Source organism: Dendrobates tinctorius, unplaced genomic scaffold (assembly GCF_039654945.1).
Source record: "Dendrobates tinctorius isolate UK_male_01 unplaced genomic scaffold, ASM3965494v1 ptg000201l, whole genome shotgun sequence".
In the NCBI taxonomy this organism is placed as follows: Eukaryota; Metazoa; Chordata; class Amphibia; order Anura; family Dendrobatidae; genus Dendrobates; species Dendrobates tinctorius.
The window spans coordinates 8569227-8591615 of NW_027361868.1; the positions used below are offsets into that span (position 1 = coordinate 8569227).

The 22389-nt window shown below is 46.2% G+C and overlaps 1 long non-coding RNA gene across 1 annotated transcript; it reads left to right on the plus strand.

Annotated features, from left to right (window-relative positions):
- Positions 1-21225: 21225 nt before the first annotated feature.
- Positions 21226-22100, plus strand: LOC141056876 (uncharacterized). The gene is made up of 2 exons (XR_012221947.1): positions 21226-21504; positions 21898-22100. It is a non-coding gene; the product is annotated as an uncharacterized lncRNA (long non-coding RNA).
- Positions 22101-22389: the final 289 nt, after the last annotated feature.

Genomic DNA, 22389 nt, shown 5'->3' on the forward strand with positions numbered 1-22389 from the left:
AATGGGAGGAGACACAGATTAGATATTAGAAAAAACTTTTTGACAGTTAGAGTGATCAATGAGTTGAACAAGCTGCCACAAGAGGTGGTGAGTTCTCCTTCTGTGGCGCCCCTGAGGGTTCAGTCGCCACAGAGGTACTGCACCTCCTCCTGTGGTGTGGTACCCCACCATTCAGGTAAGGTGGAGACACCTGACCACACTCCAACACCTGCATCCCACATCCCACACAGTAGTGTAGCAAAGCACCCTTTGGTGACTCCCTGCTTGGAACACGAAGCGTGCTGGGAGGCGGGTGGAGTTTAGTTGGCACCAAATGAGCAGGAAGAGTTTAGGATTTGGTCAGTCTGACAGAGTCAGAGGAGGAGTGAAGATCCCCTGAGTGGGATGGAGGAAGGAAGTGCTGCAGCCGACCTCAGTGACCTGGGTCCGCTGGCACAGGAAAGGAACATTGATGGAAAGCCTGACTTTCTCCATAAGAAAGAAGGATTAGTACAGAACGTAAGGAGAGGAGGACTAAGGATTAGGGTTAGAGCAGAACCCTTCCCAAGTTCACAGCGCAAGGCCGGGGTCCGGTCCCCGAGGTTGTATGGATACTAATGGTCCTGCGACTGACACCGGAGGAATAGAAGTTGTCACCGCATTATTCCCACACAAGACTTGGGGGCACAACAGCAACGAGAGTGAGCCGGGACTTAGTAGCAAGGAGTCCCCGAAGCAGGCTACAGCTGTCTGCCATACAAGTAGAGTTCTAAGAACATCTGAAAGGAGGAACTCCAGTGTAACTCAGTACTGTGAGTACTTCACAATAGGCGCTAGAAGGGAGATGTTCAGAAAAGGCACATATGTTGGCGGAGTGTTGGAACGGAGTACTTCATCTTGCCTAGAGGTTGACTGAGCCCCTGACCCGGAGGACACTGCACCGAGGCAGGCACCTGTATGCTCAACAGACTGTGAGTAAAGCTTTGGAACTACATGCTCTGGTGTCCTCCGCTTATTCCTGCGCCAATCCACTCAGCACTGCTACATCTCTGTGCTTAACACTGCACCATTACGCTCTCCTCACTAGCGCTTCATCCACACTGCCCTAGGACTACAGTCCTACCTGTGGAGGGCCACAACATCATTGCTGCACCACACCATCTGTCCCAGAGGATCTGTCTGCAGCGTCGGCTTAACATCTACATTGCTGAACACCACAGGTGGCGTCACGAATCATTCACTAATAAACTTTAATCATCATCATCCACACGCTCAACAATCCCCTTTTACAATGCACGCACAGGGCCACGGACCGGGTCACTGCCACTGTGACAGCTCCCATTGAAACCAACGGGCCCGGTACCGAGTACCCCGCCGCCCTGGGTGTGAGGGCGATCCATTTTCATGGAAGTCTTCAAACAGAGACTGGACAGACGTCTGTCTGGAATGATTTAGTGAATCCTGCTTTGAGCAGGGGGTGGGACCAGATGGCCCAGGAGGTCCCTTTCAACTCCACCATTCTATGATTCTATAAACAGCTTGAGATTCACCACACCAAAGTCCAGACCTCACAGGAAGAAATAATTGCGCTAGACTGGTAATAGAACAGTACTTGTAGGACACTGGCGCAGAAACACCCCTATCAAGTAATGAGGCAAGCTCTGACACAAGCTCGTGAGTGCAAGATGGTACCTCAAATCTCAAACTGTACATGCTCAGAAGCAGCAATACTATCGAAGTGCCACCCCAACAGCAAGGAGACATCCAAACACATGCCACAATCGCGCCTGCGTAGACCAAGTAAATACCTGCATAGTCTGTGTCGCTTTTGAATCTGATGGCATTTAAAACACACTTGGATCCAATGCTGCACCAGTATCACAAGTCACAATGCAGCCAGTGCATTCGTCAATCATTTTGCGCATACAACAATAGCTCAATATCAATTTGACGGTAAGCAGATCTCTGATTTTGCTGTAGGAAGTTGGAACGGGCTAGTGGTGTATCTCGTGTGTCTGGGCAGGAACTGTCGGGGCTGTCACTATTGTTGCCAGGGGAAGGACTTTCTGACCGGGGCAGACCTTTGCACCTTACTAAAGTGGGCAGGTATGAGATATAGGGGACTGTGCGCGTGAAAATGGAGCTTTTGGCGGGGACCCAGTGTGTGCTCCAGAAGAAAGTTGACTCCCTCTCCGCTGTCCAATGCCTATCTACAGATCTGAGCCGCACTCTTCCATCCCCTGTGCAGGCAGACCGGGTACTTCCAGAGACTGTTTCTTCATTAACCTCTGACTTCAACAGCACAAACCCATCTGTACCGCTGACAACTGCCAACACGCTGCGCAGTACTCATCATCTGGTGCACGTTGTCTGTAATAGTGAGACTGCAACCTTCAACCCTGGGATTTTGTACTCCTATTGTATTGTGGAGCTTCAGCCCTCCTCTCGGCCAGCAGCTTGTTCCAGGACAACAAGACCACTTGTGAGGGAGCCAGGACACTTCGACGTTACACAGAGACTGTGCAACACTTTCCTCTGGGATCATATCAGAGACTCCTTGTGGGTCGCCCTCCCAGGGCTGCGGGGTACTCGGTACCGGGCCGGTGTCAGAGGATTGTGTCACAGCAGCGGTGACCCGGACCGTGGTCCTGGGCACCCAAGTCAATGGCGGTATATGTAGTTAATGGAATGGAATAGTTTGTGACGCCACCCGTGGTGTTCGGCAAGGGAGGTGTTAAGCATACGCTGCAAACAGATCCTCCGGGACAGATGATGTGGTGCAGCAATGATGGCATAGCCCTCCACAGGCAGGGCTGTTGTCCCAGGGAAGTGTAGATGTGGGGACACTTTGATGGTGTAGTGTCTGGCGCAGGGGATGTAGCAGTGTCAGGCAGACGGACGCAGGAAGGAATGGAGGACACCAGGGCATGTAGTTCCAATGCTTTACTCACAGTCAGTAGTGCCCACTTCTGCGCCGTGTCCTCCGGGTCAGGAACTCGGTCAACCTCCAGGCAAGATGGAAAGCTCCCCTCCAACACTCCGCCAAATTATGTGCCTTTCCTGAACGTCTCCTCTATAGCGCCTTGAAGTGTGAAGATCTCCAGTACCGTGGTACGCTGGAGTCCTGTCAGATGTTCCCAAGAACCTATTTGTACGGCAGACATCTGTAGCCTGCTTCAGGGACTCCCTTCTCCTGAGTCCCGGCTCTCTATCCGATTGTTGTTGTGCCCCAAGTCTTAGATAGGTGTAGTGCATTTACAGCCAACTACTCCACCGGTGTCTGCTGCAGAACCATAAGTGTCTATACAACCTCTTCTTATGGAAGCTTAGGTTACAGTTCAATGTCCTTCTCCTTCTTTCCTTTCCCGTGCCAGCTGGCTCAGGTCACTGAGGCAGCTGCAGCACTCTTTCCTCCATCCCTTCTTCCAGGGATCCTCACTCCTGTCTGAGTGACTTCCTACCCGCCCGACCTTCTGTCAGACTGAACCTCACATCCTATACTTTCCCACTCGTTTATGTATCTTAAGTCCACCCACCTCCCAGCACATCCAGTGTTCCAAGAAGGGAACCACCAAAGGTGCTCTGCTACTCTCTAAGCACTGACCTGCAATGTGGTTGTGCAGAACTACCCTGTTGTGTGGGGTGCGAGTGTTGGAGTGTGGAAAGGAGTTCCCACCTTACCTGGATGGTGGGGCACTACTAGATGGTGGGGCACTACATCTTAGGAGAAGGTGCAGTACCTATGTGGCGACTGAGCCTCAGGGGCGCCACACTTGCGTCAGCTATGGTGCCATCGTGAGATTTTCCAGCCTCCGCCGACCTAGAACCAAAGACTGATAGGTTAACTCATTATTTAACCCTCTGTTGTTGCTCTGTCCCCATTTGCTCTGTGTGCTTCTATATTCTCATATCCCCTTACTCCCTGCGAGGAGTATTTAATGCTGTTATCTCTCTGTATAAAATACCCGTTAACTCTTGCTCTGCCTCCTGCTCGTCAATTGCATCCCGCATTCCTGCTAGTACCTTACACTTGGCGTAGTCAGCAGGATACAGTCCAACAGCAGGGAGGCGGCAGACCAAGCAGTTGGGGGTGGCCCTAGATCCAACATCTCACTGGGGGGCAATGCTGAATAATTTGCCGAAATTTATTGGAAATAGCAGTATGTTGTGGAGCTGGACTGGGCGTATCAGGGGCACGATGAGGATGCACCCTATGACCCCTGCATTAGAAGCTGAGGTGGCTCTTATGGAATTAGATGGAGAAGCCAGAGACTCGGTTATGCTACGGACACCCAGGTAGCGAGACACCTTTAACGAGGTGCTTCAAATTTTGGAAGAGACTTATGGAGATCCCACAGACATAGGGGAACTGAGGACACCTCTCTTTAGCTGCATGCAGAGGGAGGGGGAGACTGTGACTCAGTACATGAACGCATTGCAGGAGTTGCATACTGCAATTATTAGGAAAGATGGCATTGGCATAGGCCCGACCGACATAATGGTGCGAGACGTTTTAGTGACGGGCTTGCAGGACACACTGATGAAGCAGGCCCTGTGGGAGCGCGTGCAGATGAACCCTCGCATGACCTTTTCTGAGATAGGAAGCGAAGCATGCACGCGTGAACCGGAGCAGGGGTGACAGTCCTGGTGAGGAAGGTTCGGCGCTTGGAGGTGTCCATCAATGCAATCACTGAACCCCAATGGGTGGAAGAATTGAGGAGAGAACTACTGAATATTAAGGGAGAACTGGCGGATGTTAAAAAGAAACCTGAGGCTACCGCAGATCCGCCTGGGGCATGGAAGGCTCAGAACCCCACCGTGATAATAGAATGCTTCCTCATCAGAGAGCCCTCGCTTGCTTTAATTGTGGCGAGAATGGACCCATAGCGTGGGAGTGTACACGTCAGGGCAGAATACAACCCTGCCATCCGTTAAAGTAGAGGGCTTTGAGCTAGGGGGACGCCGCCCGGAGCCAGAATAGACACGGAAGAGTAGTGGAAGTCCCGCAAACCTAGTGTCATCATGCCCTCTGGTTTGGGCTGAATTTGATGGTCGTGCAGTGCGGTGCCTGGTGGACACGGACTCACATATGACAACGATGCCAGAGGCCTATTTCCGACGACATTTTCCAGAAACAGGACAGCTTGAGTGGGGGGGCCCAGTGATAAAGTTAATGGCTGCTAACCAACTACCCATTCTGGTCACAAGAGTGGCGTGGGTGCAGATCTCCATTTGTGGAAAGGATCTGGACGAAAGGGTGTCGTGCTAACCCAGGGAGAAGCGGGTAGCGGACACACAGTTACCCTGGGAATGAACGTCTTAAAGGAATTCGGAAGCCTCTTGATCAACGAACCTTCTAAAGAGACTTTGAAGCAGTGGAGTTCACATACCCCTCAGAGGAGAGTATTCCAGCAGTTAGTACATGTAGCTCAAGCTCAAGAAGCTTATGGTGACGGAGGAGTATTAAGAAAAGTGATTGTTCCCGCCTCTTCCAAACTCATTCTGCCACCCGGGCAAACAATACTCACTCTACCTGTCCAAGGGCGTATCCCCCTGGAGGGAGTTGAGATTCAGATTGAGCCTTCTGGGGTTCTTGGTAGCATGTACGCTAGCCATTGTGCGTAATGGAACAGTACTTGTACTCTGCGTCAATCTGGAGGACTAGGACATCACAAATCTGTCCTAGAAGCGAAGTTGTGGGTATGCCTGAAGAGATAATACCACCTACATATAAGGGCTTTACATATTTTTGAATATGGCTAAATAGGTTGAAAAAAGTCCTTTGTCCTTCAAGTTCAACTTATTTCCACCAGTTATACATTCTCTATCGCTAGTTTATTTCTAACACAAAATGTCATTTGTTGTGAGAATAGCATTCAGCCCTTTATAAAATGGGGATACAGTATCTGCCATTACTACTTCTGGTTGTAGGTCATTTGACTTTCTGACTACTCTAAGGGTATGTGCACACGTTGCAGATTAGTCTGCAGACTTTTCTGCACAAAATCCGCATCTCTTGCCAGAAAACGCAGGTGAAAACGCATGCGGATTTATTGCGGAATTGATGCGGATTTCCTGCGGATTCTAATGCATTTTTGGTGTGTGGATTTGTTAGGTGGTATTGGATCTGTGAGAGAGAGATATGTGCCAGACTGGAAAACGCTGCTGTGGATCCACAAAAAGAACTGACATGCTGCGGAAAAAAAATCTGCTCGGATTTTTCCACAGCATGTGCACAGCAATTCTTCATTTACCATAGACTAACATTGCCTGTGCACTACACTGCAGATTTGATGCAAATCCGCGCGGCAAAAATCACGGATCCGCATCAAAATCCGCAACCTGTGCACATACCCTAACTGTAAAGAAACCTTTCCTACTTTGATGCCGGAATCACCTTTCCTATACATGTAATAAATGTGCCCTGGTCCTTTGTAAAGCCCATGAAGGAAAACGTTGTGTGCCAGTACTTTGTATTGACCACACAAATCTTTATACTTATACATTAGATCACCTCTGTGGCATCTTTTTCTAAGTTAAAGAATCCCAACTGGCCACAACTGCCATTTATGGAGCCGTTTTACCCCCTATGCCATATCCATACAATTGCATCTGACATAGGACACATAAGGATTTAGGGATTGTGCACACGTTGCAGATTTGGTGCGTTTTTGCTAGCAAAACCGGAAGCAATCCTGATGCCAGCAAAGTGAATGAGAAACCTGAAGTGTCATACATACATCGAGTATTTTTGACTTGCAGGTTTGGTGGAGAAAATAATCTGCTGCATGTCCATTCTTTGTGTGTTTTTTTTGCCAGAATTTTTCACCATTGATCTCACTCAAATCAGTCATAAAACTCATAGAAAATGGTGCATGCATTTACTCAATGTGTGTACATTGCCTTAAGATTCTAGATGTTTCCTGGACCTTTCCTCTGCATTTGACCCATGCCTTAAGCTACACATAGTCATAAAGCAGCTTTTGGCTAAAGTATCAACTGACAGCGCTCCCATCTGCCCCACACACTAAAATGCTTTACTCTGCTGTGTTCTCTTCACTGAACAAAATGATGGAGCGATTGGATTCCAATCAATACATCCTACAACATAATCTGTTGGGGACAGGAAGCCCCCTTAAACATAGATACAGTGGCATGCAAAAGTTTAGGCACCCCTGGTCAAAATTACTGTTATTGTGAACAGTTAAGCAAGTTGAAGATAAAATGATCTCTAAAAGGCCTAAAGTTAAAGATGACACATTTGTTTTGTATTTTAGGCTAAAAAGTAATACACATTGTCATTTTTTCACATTTTAAAAATTACAAAAAGAAAAATGGTCCGATGCTAAAGTTTGGGCACCTTTGGAGATTTGTGTGCTCAGATAACTTTGACCAAGGTTTCAGACCTTAATTAGCCTGTAAGGGTTATGGCTTGTTCACCCTCAATGTTAGGAAAGGCCAGCTGATGCAGATTCCACAGGTTTAGAAACACATAGCCTCCTCTAACCTTGTGCGAAAAAACAGCCACCATGGGTCCTTTTAAGCAGCTGCCTAGCACTCTGAAAATGAAAATGGTGGAGGCCCACAAAGCAGGAGAAGGCTATAAGAAGATAGCAAAGCGTTTTCAAGTTGTCCTTTCCTCAGTTCAATATGTAATTCAGAAATGGCAGTTTACAGGAACAGTGGAGGTCAAGATAAGGTCTGGAAGGCTAAGCAAAATTTCAGAGAGAGCTGCTTGTAGGATTGCTAGAAAGGCATATCAGAACCCCCACTTGACTGCAAAAGACCTTCAGAAAGATTTAGCAGATTCTGGAGTTGTGGTAATTGTTCTACTGTTCAGAGACACCTTATCAAATATGGCCTTCATGGAAGAGTCATCAGAAGAAAACCTCTCCTGCACCCTCACCATAAAATTCAGCATCAGAGGTATGCAAAGGAACATCTAAACAAGCCCAATGCATTTTAGAAACAAGTCCTGTGAATCATTGAAGTTAAAATAGAACTCTTTGGTCGCAATGATCAAAGGTATGTGCAGAGAAAAAATTGCATAGAATTTCAGGAAAAGAACATCTCTCCAACCATTAAGCATGGGGATCGATCAATCATGCTTTGGAGTTGTGCTGCAGACAATGGCACAGGGAACATTTCACAGGTAGAAGGAAGAATGGATTCAATGAAATCTCAACAAATTCTTGATGCAAACATAACACCATGTGTAAAAAAGCTGAATTTGAAAACAGGATGGCTTCTACAAATGGATAATGATTACACACATCAAAATCCACAATAGACTACCTCAAAAGGCGATAGCTAAAGGTTTTTCAATGGCCCTCACAGTCCCCCGATTCAATCATCATTGAAAATCTGTGGCTAGTCCTCAAAATAGCAGTGCATGCAAGACGACCCAGGAATCTCACAGAAATGGAAGAATTTTCCAAGGAAGAATGGATGAAAATCCATCAAACAAGAATTGAAAGACTCTTGGCTGGCTACTAAAAGCGTTTACAAGTTGTGATATTTTTAAAAGGGAGTGCTACTAGGTACTAACTATGCAGGGTGCCCAAACTTTTGCATTGGCCTATTTTCCTTATTGTAATTTTTAAAATGTAAAAAATGACAATATATAATTTTTTTGCCTAAAATACAGAGGAAATGTGTCATCTTTAACTTTAGCCCTTTTAGAGATCATTCCATCTTCAACTTGCTTAACTGGTCACAATAACAGTAAATTTGACCAGGGGTGCCCAAACTTTTACATGCCACTGTAATCATCTACGAAATCGGCGGGTTCAGTCGACTTTTATCTAATGCTTTTACTCAAGACATCAAGGTTAACCTGTGATTTACTGGTATTATTTTAGTTGGTTTGAATCTGGATTATTGGCCGTGCAAACTCATGGAACTAGTAGTCATGTGGTTTGTAAGGAAGTTGAGGTACACCGCCGATTTGTTTGAGATGTACTATCGCAATACAGATAAACCTACTGAATTATCTTGCTTGATAATACAAAATTCTGGGAAGAAAGAGGGGGAAAATGGGAGAACTATCAAACTGGAATATTAAAAGTGTAACATCAAAGTGGGTTGTGAGTGATTAAACTCACCTCATGGAGTTGTGCAAGCAGGCACAACTGTGAAAGGAAAGTGACTCCAATATGGATCACTGATGGTGGATTAATGCCAGTGTGTGAATAATTCCTGGGAATGGTTCCAAGAACAAAGAAACAGGTGGGTCGCCCTCCCAGGGCTGTGGGGTACTCGGTACCGGGCCGGTATCAGCGGGACGTGTCACAGCAGCGGTGACCCGGACCGTGGCCCTGGGCGCCCAATTAATAGGAGATGTTGTAGTGAATGGTGGAATGTAGTTAGATGAATAGTTCGTGACGCCACCTATGGTGTTCGGCAAGGGAGGTGTTAAGCCGACGCTGCATGCAGATTCTCTGGGACAGATGGTGTGGGGCAGCAATGGTGTCATAGCCCTCCACAGGCAGGGCTGTTTTCCCAGGGCAGGATAGGTGAAGAGACACTTAGATGGTGTAGTGTCCGGCGCAGGGGAATGTAGCAGTGCCAGGTGGACGAACGCAGGAAGGAATGGAGGACACCAGGGCATGTAGTTCCAAAGCTTTACGCACAGTCTGTAGTGCCCGCTTCTGTGCCGTGTCCTCCGGATAAGGGACTCAGTCAACCTCCAGGCAAGATGGAATGCTCCCTTCCACGCTCCGCCAACTTATGTGCCTTTTCTGAACGTCTCCTCTATAGTGCCTTTAAGAGTGAAGATCTCCTAGTACTGAGTTACACTGGAGTTCCTCCTAACAGATGTTCCCAAGAACTCTACTTGCACGGCAGACAGCTGTAGCCTGCTTCGGGGACTCTCTACTCCTAAGTCCCGGCTCTCTATCCGTGTTGCTGTTGTGCCCTCAAGTCTTAGATGGGAGTAGTGCATTTACAGCCCACTACTCCACCGGTGTCTGCTGCAGAACCATTAGTGTCCATACAACCTCGGGGACCGGGCCCCGGCCTTGCGCTTAGAACTTCTAGGCAGAGTTCTTCCTCTAACCCACGATCTCTGTGTTCCCTTTTACTCCTACGTTCTGTACATGTCTTTCTCTCCTATGGAAGCTCAGGCTTCAGTTCAATGTCTTTCTCCTTCTTTCCTTTCCCGTGCCAGCTGGCACAGGTCTCTGAGGCAGCTGCAGCACTCCATCCCTCTTCCAGGGATCCCCACTCCTCTCCAAGTGGCTTCCTCCCTCAGCCTAACTCACTGACTGACTGACTGACTGACCTGTAATCCTAAACCATCCGGCTCTTTTATGTGTTCTAAACTCCACCCACCTCCCAGCACATTTAGTGTTCCAAGCAGGGAAACACCAAAGGTGCTCTGCCTCTCTCTAGGCAAGGAGCCGCAACGTGGTTTTGCTGAACTACTCAATTGTGTGGGGTGCGAGTATTGGAGCGTGGTCAGGAGCCTCCAACTTACCTAGATGGTGGGGCACCGCACATTAGGAGAAGGTGCAGTACCTCTGTGGCGACTGAGCCTCAGGGGCACCACATACCCCCCCGTTAAACACAGCACATCCGCGGGCTGCAAGGTAAACAAAGTTGACAACACAGGAACATACAAATTTTTGTAATGCTGAATAAACATTTCTTATACTAAACTTCCCAATGTGAGAGGCACTCATTCTTGAATGTTGCAAACAATTCTTAATTACTATCTAAAATCCAAAGTGCAATTTTTCCATACAATACTTAATTCACAGTGCTATTGTCTGTTACTCACTATCACTTCAGTAATCTTCATCTTTCCATCTCTAGTGCACATTTTCTACTTTCTTTCAACTCTGAGCGACAACCGTGGTGCATCTACGTTTTCAATTCTTTATTCAAATCTCTCTATTCAGATCTCTTATCTTTTTATCAAAACATTCTTAATTCTATATAAAAGCCATTTACTCTCATAAGACACATCATTATCAAATACTTCACATTAAAACTTTCAACAATTCTTGTAAGTGCTGGACACCGCTCCCAGCCGGGATCTCTTGCAGTGTCCTTTGATTGGAGTCATGCTCCAAATGAGGTAGACATTATCTTCGCAAAGTGTCCTCTGTAAAACCAAGAGAGGGCACCTAAAGAGGTGCGAACTATTTACAATTGCAGCTCTGGACCATTCAGCGTTCATGATCTCCTCAGTTCAATGGAAAGGCTGCCAATAAAACAGGGCAACACTGGAAAAACAAAACTAAAACAATGGAAAAACAAAGCACAACTGTGCAAATACCCTCCTGGGTAACGAGAGTTAGTTGTAGGTTACTAGTGCTGGTCCCCTCCTGGGGTTCTGGAAGCTGGTGACTGGGAACTGCTACCAGATGTGATACTTTGGGTGTCTTCATCCTGTTGCTGGTTGCTTGCTAAGCGCATGTACTCCGCCTCCCATAGGGAGAGATAGGGACTGGTCGGGGTAATTGAAAGGGCCATGGAAACGTCTACTGCCTGCGGAGACGGCATATCCGCTACCACCGATGGCACTTCTGCTGCTGTTGGTGACTCAGCCGGCGCTGTCGCTGGTTCCTCAGAATCCGATTCTTCAGTGTCCATCGGGACCTCGGCTGGCAGCACTGCAGCCTGGGGCTGCCGGCCGAGGTCAATTGGGCCATTTCTATTTGTGGGTTCTGTTCCCAAGACTAGGGTCAGGTCGGGGGCGGTGGTCGTACCTTGTGCCTCCAGGCGAGGTTCCAGTCCCGGCACCTGGTAGTGGACAGCGGCAGCCACAACTCCCGGAGTTGTTGATGGGGTAGACTGCAGTTGGATTCGGGCAGGGGCAAGACCGGTTTTGGCCGGGATCGTCGGTGTAGGCCGGTACAACCGCACACGGTCCAGACGGGGACGCGGTCCTGGCCCTCCGTTCTGCTCCAGAGCCCTCATATATCTCCTCCGGACGGGACTCATCCAATGGCAATATCGGTTGTGAGTTGGTGGCAGCCGCTGCAAAGGGTGTATCAGCGGTCGTAGCCTCCGCAGAGGCGGCCTGGGGGCGAGTGGCTTCTCCTCCCCCCGTTCTTCTGTCTTCTTTTCTCTTTCCATCATGGCGTTCTGGCGTTCTTCTCGCTCCTCTCTCGGCCCCTTTCCCGCCACTGGCTTCTGCCCCTCCTTCTTGGGGCGGCGTATTCTTCCAGCGCCTCCATACCAAGCCAGTATACGAACCCCTCGGGGGGTGGGCCATGTTGCTGTCACATAGTAATTCAGGCAGGGGAGACCCAAGACAGTTCGCGGTCTTTTCCTAGGACCTCCCATCTCGTCACGCCCTTCTTCTCCAGGCCAATGGCCTTTTTTAATGTTCATTTCACAGTCTATTAAATTGGGTCTTCTGCACATTCTCAAAAGTTTTAAGTCCAACAAATCTTAGGCACACAGAACCCGATGGCATCGGGTATCTTCATCCTGTTCGTGATGCCAAGTTGGGCCGCCCTCCCAGGGCTGTGGGATATTCGGTACCGGGCCGGTATCAGCGGGACGTGTCACAGCAGCGGTGACCCGGACCGTGGCCCTGGGCGCCCAATTAATAGGGGATGTTGTAGTGAATGGTGGAATGTAGTTAGATAAATAGTTTGTGACGCCACCTGTGGTGTTCGGCAAGGGAGATGTTAAGCCGACGCTGCATACAGATCCTCTGGGACAGATGGTGTGGTGCAGCAATGGTGTTATAGCCCTCCACAGGCAGGGCTGTTGTCCCAGGGCAGGATAGGTGAAGAGACACTTAGATGGTGTAGTGTCCAGCGCAGGGGAATGTAGCAGTGCCAGGCGGACGGGCGCAGGAAGGAATGGAGGACACCAGGGCATGTAGTTCCAAAGCTTTACTCACAGTCTGTAGTGCCTGCATCTGTGCCATGTCCTCCGGATCAGGGACTCAGTCAACCTCCAGGCAAGATGGAATGCTCCCTTCCACGCTCCGCCAACTTATGTGCCTTTTCTGAACGTCTCCTCTATAGCGCCTTTAAGTGTGAAGATCTCCTAGTACTGAGTTACACTGGAGTTCCTCCTAACAGATGTTCCCAAGAACTCTACTTGCACGGCAGACAGCTGTAGCCTGCTTCGGGGACTCGCTACTCCTAAGTCCTGGCTCTCTATTCGTGTTGCTGTTGTGCCCCAAGTCTTAGATGGGAGTAGTGCATTTACAGCCCACTACTCCACCGGTGTCTGCTGCAGAACCATTAGTGTCCATACAACCTCGGGGACCGGGCCCCGGCCTTGCGCTTAGAACTTCTAGGCAGGGTTCTTCCTCTAACCCACGTCCTCTGTGTTCCCTTTTACTCCTACGTTCCGTACTTGTCTTTCTCTTCTATGGAAGCTCAGGTTTCAGTTCAATGTCTTTCTCCTTCTTTCCTTTCCCGTGCCAGCTTGCTCAGGTCACTGAGGCAGCTGCAGCACTCCTTCCTCCATCCCTCTTCCAGGGATCCCCACTCCTCTCCGAGTGGCTTCCTCTCTCAGCCTCACTCACTGACTGACTGACCTGTAATCCTAAACTATCCCGCTCTTTTATGTGTTCTAAACTCCACCCACCTCCCGGCACGTTTAGTGTTCCAAGCAGGGAACCACCAAAGGTGCTCTGCCTCTCTCTAGGCAAGGAGCCGCAATGTGGTTTTGCTGAACTACTCTATTGTGTGGGGTGTGAGTGCTGGAGCGTGGTCAGGAGTCTCCAACTTACCTAGATGGTGGGGCACCACACCTTAGGCGAAAGTGCAGTACCTCTGTGGCAACTGAGCCTCTGGGGCGCCACATAGGCTCAGATGCATCAAGGATCCACTTGTATGGATGGATTGAAATGTTAAAAACCTAGCCAAGGGTTGCTAGATTGCGTACAATAAATTTAAAAAACTTAATAAAACATAAACACAACATGTTTCGTCTGACTAGCCTTCATCAGGTGTATATCAGTTATGATCCATACAGTCTATTTATACCTTTTCATTAGTATTGGTGAGAGGGGGATGGGGGCGGAGAGCAGTGCCTAATAACACATTGATACAGGAAAGATGTATATCTTTGTACCGTGTTAGCCAGTAGATAGAAGAATATTTAGAATTGAGAGTCCTCAGTGGTTGATACCTTTTAATGGCTAACTGTAAAGATAGTAACACATTGCAAGCTTTCGAGACTACTCAGGTCTCTTCATCAGGCTGAACTAATACAATATCTGAAGAATCACATATTTATACACAACACAGCACAGAAATAATGCAATAGATAAGACAAGTGACGTGAAGCAGAATTGTCATTATGGGAGAGGGATAAACAGAAATATTGGAACAGTTCATAGATAAGGAGTGTGAAAGTTTTATTACCCTCTGATTGGGGTCTGGTTATGTGTTGTGTGATGACCCCACAAGGTCTTAGGAGCAAATTCCTTCATTGATGTAAAAAGACATAAATCCATGCGACACATTCATTCCTGCACTGAGGGTGTCAAAAGTTGTCATAAATTTATACTCCCAGACTCTTCTGTCTCTCTGAGACTTGAAGTTACCTTTTATTACAAGTAATTTAATGTCCATCATGCTATGACTGAATTATTGCCTGGTCCTGTACTAGGATGTGATCGGTGTAAGAATTCACCTTGTGAAATATCTTCCTTCCTGTGAGTGATATTATTGAAAAGTAGAAGCATTTAGGAATCAAAGCAATTCAGCCACGAAGTTGGAACCACATAAAGTTTGAGCGAGGTCACCGAGGGGTGAGACATAAAAGCTCAGTACCAGTGTATATAATGCCAAATCTAAATGAAAGACGAGCAGAAATAAGATGTGCCAAATTCATAAAAGGGGTGCTCTGATACCGATAAAGCCCTTTATAAACAACTATTTTTAAGCCCTAATCACTTTTGTATTTTGCTTTTTTATTAAATTCTCTACACTTCTCCTTATCCTGCTATTTACTATATGTGTTTTTTTATTTCCCTACTGTGACATTTTGTATGATATTAACTTCAAATGGAGGCTGGGGCTGCACTCACTTCTCTGCAGCATGTATCACGCCATCAGGGGCAACTGAAGATGTGGCCACTTCTCAATCACCTCTACTGAACCAGGATGTGATCAGGGGATTGAAGCTGTGGTAAGTGAACACAAAAAGCTGATGATGGCCTGTTTCACTGCAGAGAAGTGAGTGCAGCCCCAGTCTCCTGTGATGACCTTTGTAATACTCTTCTCATACGAAACATCACAGGAAGTTAAGAAAATACATATGCGAAAAATTAAAATGTCACGATTCCTCTGCTCGGTGTGTCTTGGACACAGTGAGTGACAGCTCAGTCTTCCAATCTAGGACAGGGCTGAGACGAGCTGTCGGTATTTTGATAGACAACTCAGCTGTCCAATCTGAGACTGGGAGGTGCTCAGCTCCCTTCAGGTATTCCCTGTTCTAAGAGATTACCCAGCTACTTAGCTATGCTGTTAGTCCCGGATCTCTGTCAATTGTAGCATTTGCTCTGTGGTGCTGTTTGGCTTATATTTCTGTGCTCTGTTTGTTGATCTATTGCTGCCTGACCTTAGACCTTATTCTGACCATCCGCTTGCCTAGCCCCTTTGCTTTGATCCAATATCTTCCTGATATTCTGACCTTGGACTGTGACCTGACTATGCCTTTGTCTTTCCCCTTTGGTTTATGATGAGATCTCTTGGTATCGTACCCCGATACATTTGACTATCTTGCCTCACGGCTTGTCCTTTGAGTTGTGGATCGTGTCATACAGGATAGAGAGATGTGTAGAAAATGTAATAATAAAGCTAATTATAAAAGTGCTTAAAGCTTATAGATATTTAAAAATGGTTTTATGTGTATTAGACCACCGCTTTAAGAGGCACATGCCATTTAAAGAATTTGGCAGATCTTATCGGAGGCATGTGCCTCTATGCAGCATAAGAAACATTGGCACTCTTCCTGAAATTGATGGGTGGATGTAGTCACACCCCATCCCACCCTGGTTCCTCCCATGTTTGCCCATTTTTGTGGAGCAGTTCAATATAGCATGAAAACACTAAAAGTCACAAACTTTTTAAAGTGTTTTACACCAGAAAAATGGGGATATAATCTTTGCTTTATTGGCTCCATACTGCATAAAAGTTGGCAACACTCTGCTAACTCAATAACTATGTAATCCAAACCTCCTATAGTATTAATATCAGCACAAAACCTGTGCATCGGGAGCTTTATGATATGGGTCTTTTATGACCAAGCAACAGCAGGTAAGCCTTGCATCACCAAGCACAATAGCAAGCTTTGAATGGAGTGGTGTAAAACAAGTCACCACTGGAGTGAATGTGTTTAGTGGAGTGATAAATCATGCTTCTCTGTTTGACAGTCTGATGAAGCAGTCTGGGTTTGGCAAATGCTAAGAGACTGTTACCCCCTAAGGTCATTGCCATTGTACCAGCTGTGTTTGGTAGAGGAGGGATAGTGTTATGTGATGTTTCTCAGTGGTTGGCGTAGGCCCCTTAGTTCTGATAAAAGGAAATCTTAAGACTTCATCACAGGGCCGCCATCAGGGCTTGACTGCCCTTACACGTGTATGGGGCCAGGTGATTAGTTTTCTAATTTTGGTTCTAGACATTACCACAATGAATTTTAAACAAAATAAGATGCAGTTGAAGTTCAGACTTTCAGCTTTCATTTGAGGGTATCCACATTAAAATTGGATGAAGGGTTTAGGAGTTTCAGCTCCTTAACGTGTGCCACCCTGTTTTTAAAGGGACAAAAAGTAATTGGACAGATCAAAAAATTGTAAATAAAATGTTCATTTCTAGTACTTGGTTGAAAACCCTTTGTTGGCAATGACTGCCTGCAGTCTTGAACTCATGGACATCACCAGACGCTGTGTTTCCTCCTTTTTGATGCTCTGCCAGGCCTTCACTGCGGTGGTTTTCAGTTGCTGTTTGTTTGTGGGCCTTTCTGTCTGAAGTTTAGTCTTTAACAAGTGAAATGCATGCTCAATTGGGTTGAGATCAGGTGACTGACTTGGCCATTCAAGAATATTCCACTTCTTTGCTTTAATAAACTCCTGGGTTGCTTTGGCTTTATGTTTTGGGTCATTGTCCATCTGTAGTATGAAACTACGGCCAATCAGTTTGGCTGCATTTGGCTGGATCTGAGCACACAGTATGGCTCTGAACACCTCAGAATTCATTCGGCTGCTTCTGTCCTGTGTCACATCATCAATAAACACTAGTGACCCAGTGCCACTGGCAGCCATGCATGCCCAAGCCATCACACTGCCTCTGCCGTGTTTTACAGATGATGTGGTATGCTTGGGATCATGAGCTGTACCACGCCTTCGCCATACTTTTCTCTTTCCATCATTCTGGTAGAGGTTGATCTTGGTTTTATCTGTCCAAAGAATGCTCTTCCAGAACTGTGCTGGCTTTTTTAGATGTTTTTTTAGCAAAGTCCAGTCTAGCCTTTTGATTCTTGATGCTTATGAGTGGCTTGCACCGTGCAGTGAACCCTCTGTATTTACTTTCATGCAGTCTTCTCTTTATGGTAGATTTGGATATTGATACGCCTACCTCCTGGAGAGTGTTGTTCCCTTGGTTGGCTGTTGTGAAGGGGTTTCTCTTCACCATGGAGATTATTCTGCGATCATCCACCACTGTTGTCTTCCGTGGGCGCCCAGGTCTTTTTGCATTGATGAGTTCACCAGTGCTTTCTTTCTTTCTCAGGATGTACCAAACTGTAGATTTTGCCACTCCTAATGTTGTAGCAATTTCTCGGATGGGTTTTTTCTGTTTTTGCAGCTTAAGGATGGCTTGTTTCACCTGCATGGAGAGCTCCTTTGACCGCATGTTTCCTTCACAGCAAAACCTTCCAAATGCAAGCACCACACCTCAGATCAACTCCAGGCCTTTTATTTGCTTAATTGAGAATGACATAACGAAGGGGTTGCCCACACCTGTCCATGAAATAGCCTTGGAGTCAATTGTCCAATTACTTTTGGTCCCTTTAAAAACAGGGTGGCACATGTTAAGGAGCTGAAACTCCTAAACCCTTCATCCAATTTTAATGTGGATACCCTCAAATGAAAGCTGAAAGTCTGAACTTCAACTGCATCTGAATTGTTTTGTTTAAAATTCATTGTGGTAATGTCTAGAATCAAAATTAGAAAAATGTTGTCTCTGTCCAAATATATATGCACCTAACTGTATATGCAGTAATATACACTTTCCATTTATTTGGTGGGCAGGCTGAGGCGGCAGTAGCGATCAAGCTGAAACGACCATTAGATTCTTCTTGACTGGGTGGTGGGCGCGGCGGCAGCACCGACTGTGTAAGTAACAAGTCCATGTATTCGTTTGTCCACCATTTCAGTACGTGATTGTACTTACCGTATATACTCGTGTATAAGACGACCCGTGTATAAGCCGACCCCCCTAATTTTGCCACAAAAAACTGGGAAAATTATTGACTCGCATATAAGCCTAGGGTGGAAAATGCATCAGCTACTGGTAGATTTCAAAAATAACAATAGATACCAATAAAAGTAAAATTAATTGAGACATCAGTAGGTTAAATGTTTTTTAATATCCATATTGAATCAGGAGCCCCATATAATGCTCCATACAGTTCATGATGGGCCCCATAAGATGCTCCATAAAAAATACACCCCATATAATGCTGCACAAAGGTTAATAATGCCCCCATAAGATGCTCCTTAGAATAATATGTCCCATATAATGCTCCATAAAAGTTATGGCCCCATAAGATGCTCCATAGATTATGCCCCCATAAGATTCTTCATAGATTATTCCCCCATAAGATGCTCCATAGATTATGCCCCATATGATGCTCCATAGATTATATCCCCAAGATGCTCCATAGATTATGCCCCAATAAGATGCTCCATATGTTATGCCCCCATATGATGCTCTATAGATTATGCCCTTATATGCTGCCCCATAGAATATGACCACAAATGGTGCTCCATAGAATATGCCCCCATATGCTGCTCCAAAGAATATGCCCCCATATGCTGCTCCATAGAATATGCCCCCATATGCTGCTCCATAGAATATGCCTCCATATGCTGCCACATAGAATAGGCCCCATATGCTGCCCCATAGACTATGCCCCCATATGCTGCCCCATAGAATATGCCCCCATATCCTGCCCCCATATACTGCTCCATAGACTATGCCCCCATATACTGCTCCATAGACTATGCCCCCATATGCTGCCCCATAGAATATGCCCCATATGCTACTCCATAGAATATGCCCCCATATGCTGCTCCATAGAATATGCCTCCATATGCTGCTCCATAGAATATGCTCCCATATGCTGCTCCATAGAGTATGCCCCCATATGCTGCGCACATAAGATGCTCCATATATTATGCCCCCATATGCTGCAAAAAAAATAATGCCATACTTACCTCTCCTGCTCAGGACCCGGCACCTGAGATATTCACCTGTCCGGGGTCCATCGCTGCTCACCGCTGTCTGCCACTTCCTGTGTCAGTGACTGTTCAGTCAGCAGAGGGCCCAGCGTGCACTAACCACGTCACCGCGCCCTCTGCTGCCTAAACGTCACTGACACAGGACGCAGCAGACAGAGGTGAGTAGCGATGGACCCCGGACAGGTGAATATCGCTATACTTACCCCCTCCTGGTGCGGTCTCTGCAGCCCTGCTTCTCCACTGTCTCCCTTCCTGCCTTCAGCGGTCACGTGATACCGCTCATTAAACTCATGATTATGCGCATATTCATGAGTTTAATGAGCGGTACCACGTGATCGCTGAAGGCAGGAAGAGAGACCGTGGAGAAGCGGGGAGGCTGCAGAGACCGCGCCAGGGGGGTAAGTATGATCTCTGACACCCCCGCTCCCCTCCCCCGCCGACCCCCAGGTATATGACTCATGTATAAGCCAAGAGGGGGACTTTCAGCCCAAAAAATGGGCTGAAAATCTCAGCTTATATACTTATATATCTTATTATACTTATATACTTATATATCTCAGATTATATACGGTATATATACATTGCTATTGGATTTGATTTTGGAAGGTTTGCGTGGAGGAGGAGGAGATAGGGTAGAGGCGGAACTGGGGATGGAGTCTGGGCAGAGTTTCAAGGGGGGCCCCATAAATTTTGCCAGTATGGGGACCCGAAATTCCTAGTGGCAGCCCTGCCCAGCTCCAGCATTATCTGGGCCTTTGGGCAATAGAGGCGCAGTGGGCTTCTCCTCGCTGGCAATTTTTTCTCATCACGTTTCAAATGCCTTTTTTTTTTTTTTGCTAGACGAATTGGACTATTAAGATATGTCATTAATTCCCTCAGTTACGCAAAAGGCGATATCAAACATTTCATTTTATTTTTTTACGTTTTTATTTACATTATGGAAAAAAAGTTCTTTTAATTTAATATAGATGTATGCTTTTTTTAAATATTTTGCAATTTTTTTAGTTTCATTTTTTTTTTACCATGTTTACTTAACGATGCCATTGGCAACAGGGGTGGGAGGACAGGTGTGGTGAATTCCAACTTTTTAAATGCCGCTGGCATGATTATTAGTGGCATCTAGTGGGTTAAACTGCTGTGATCGGAGCTAGTTTTATCACCAATGGAAAACTGGACCAAGTGGGATCCCCAGATGCAGTGGACCCCAACTCTTCCCCAGGTTCACAAGGTGTCGGCACCGCTCCTTAATAATATGATCTGTCCTTATTCACCATCACGTTGCCATGGCAACATGCTAAGGACCATAATGATATTTCTGTCGAAATAAAGGATCCAATCTACTGATGAGTGAGCGGCTCCCAGTACCAATAATCAGGACCGATTCTGCCCGTGTAAAAGGATCTGTAGTGAATATCATCACCATTTCGATTCTATACATGGGTACAAAATTCTGTTGCTAATAAATTTCTTAATGTTTCTTTACAAAAGGTTAAAATTTTCCAATTTGTCTAGAAAAATTGTGATTTTTTTTTTTATTTTAATTTTATTTTTATGTAGGCAAATTTTCTAGTAGAAAAACAATATTATAGTCTTGCACTAGATAATATGGGAAGTTAATAAAATAAAAAAAAGAAATAAAATAAATATTTATAAAATAAGATTTCTTTATTTTACTTGATATCGGAGATGCCCCGACAATATTTAGACATTCTAAAAATGGTGAGAAGTTCTAGGTTGCCATGGAGAGGCTTATGTTTCACTACCATGGTAACAAGACTCATTGTCCTCTACGCCGAGTAACACTAGACAGATTATCTACAGATCATCTTGGTGACAAGCACACCGGTCCACATGTCTTAGGAAGAAAAAAGAAGATTGCAGGATGTCTATGAGAAAAGAGAGAGCTGGTGTTTGGTGGAGAGACATCCAACCCAGTACTGGTGCAGACGAGAGAGGAGACACTTCCCCCAACACTTGCAGAGTGTCCTCAGTAAGAGTCCGGCGCCAACCATGGAGTCTAGAAGCACCATGGACCAATTTAACGCCAAGATACTGGGAGAATAGGCATTATACCGGTGCAGGTAAGTAGATGTTGGCCTCATGGTGGACCATAGATGGAGAATACATCATACGCAATGAGAGGTGGATGTAGTAGGTTGCTGCCTAGGGCAAGAATGGGGAAAGGGGAGTAAATGTATGGAGTAAGAGATACAGCTTGCAGAGGTGAGCGTGTGGCGTATATATATAATATATACAGTAGGAAGAGATGAGGGTTGGAGCCGGCAGGCCCTACTACAGAAATGGTGGCCAACATGGCAGTGAACAGCCTTTATGTGGACTCTTGCACAACATGGATCAATAGAGCAGTAAATTCGGTTGTGCAGTAATTGTGGTACTATGATTGCACACCGTATGAATCCTAGAATATACATTATCTACAATGCATGCTGATGGATTACGGATTTCTTTTTCAGGTGCCGGACATTTGGTATAAGCTTCCGAATGAGAAACACACGAATGAGCCACTGCCACCAGCGACCCCCAGAATGGGGAGAAAGATCTAGAGATATGGTATTAGATGATACTGCGCTACCTCCACCATGAAATAAACAACATTTGATTCTCTATTTGCTTCGCTGATGTGTAGAATTCTTATTAAAGCCTAATTTGCCACGGTTTCGTGTATGCGATGGCTGATGTAGCCGCGATGGGATCTGGTATTCCATAGATGGAGCGTCACAACAAAGAGCTCTTCAGCCTCTAAGGTTTCTTTACTGTCAAGATTGGAGAAAAGTGGCCACAACCCTCATAAAGTCGCCCTCGTGTATTTGTGCATATTTAGCGGCTTGCTACAGTTTTTATAATTTTTCTTGCTTACACTGAATCGCCCCCTGAGCCCAGTACCGTGAAGATCTCCTATTACTTGCCGGCTTCTGCAGCACCTCTTCTGAAAAGTTGGACCGTTA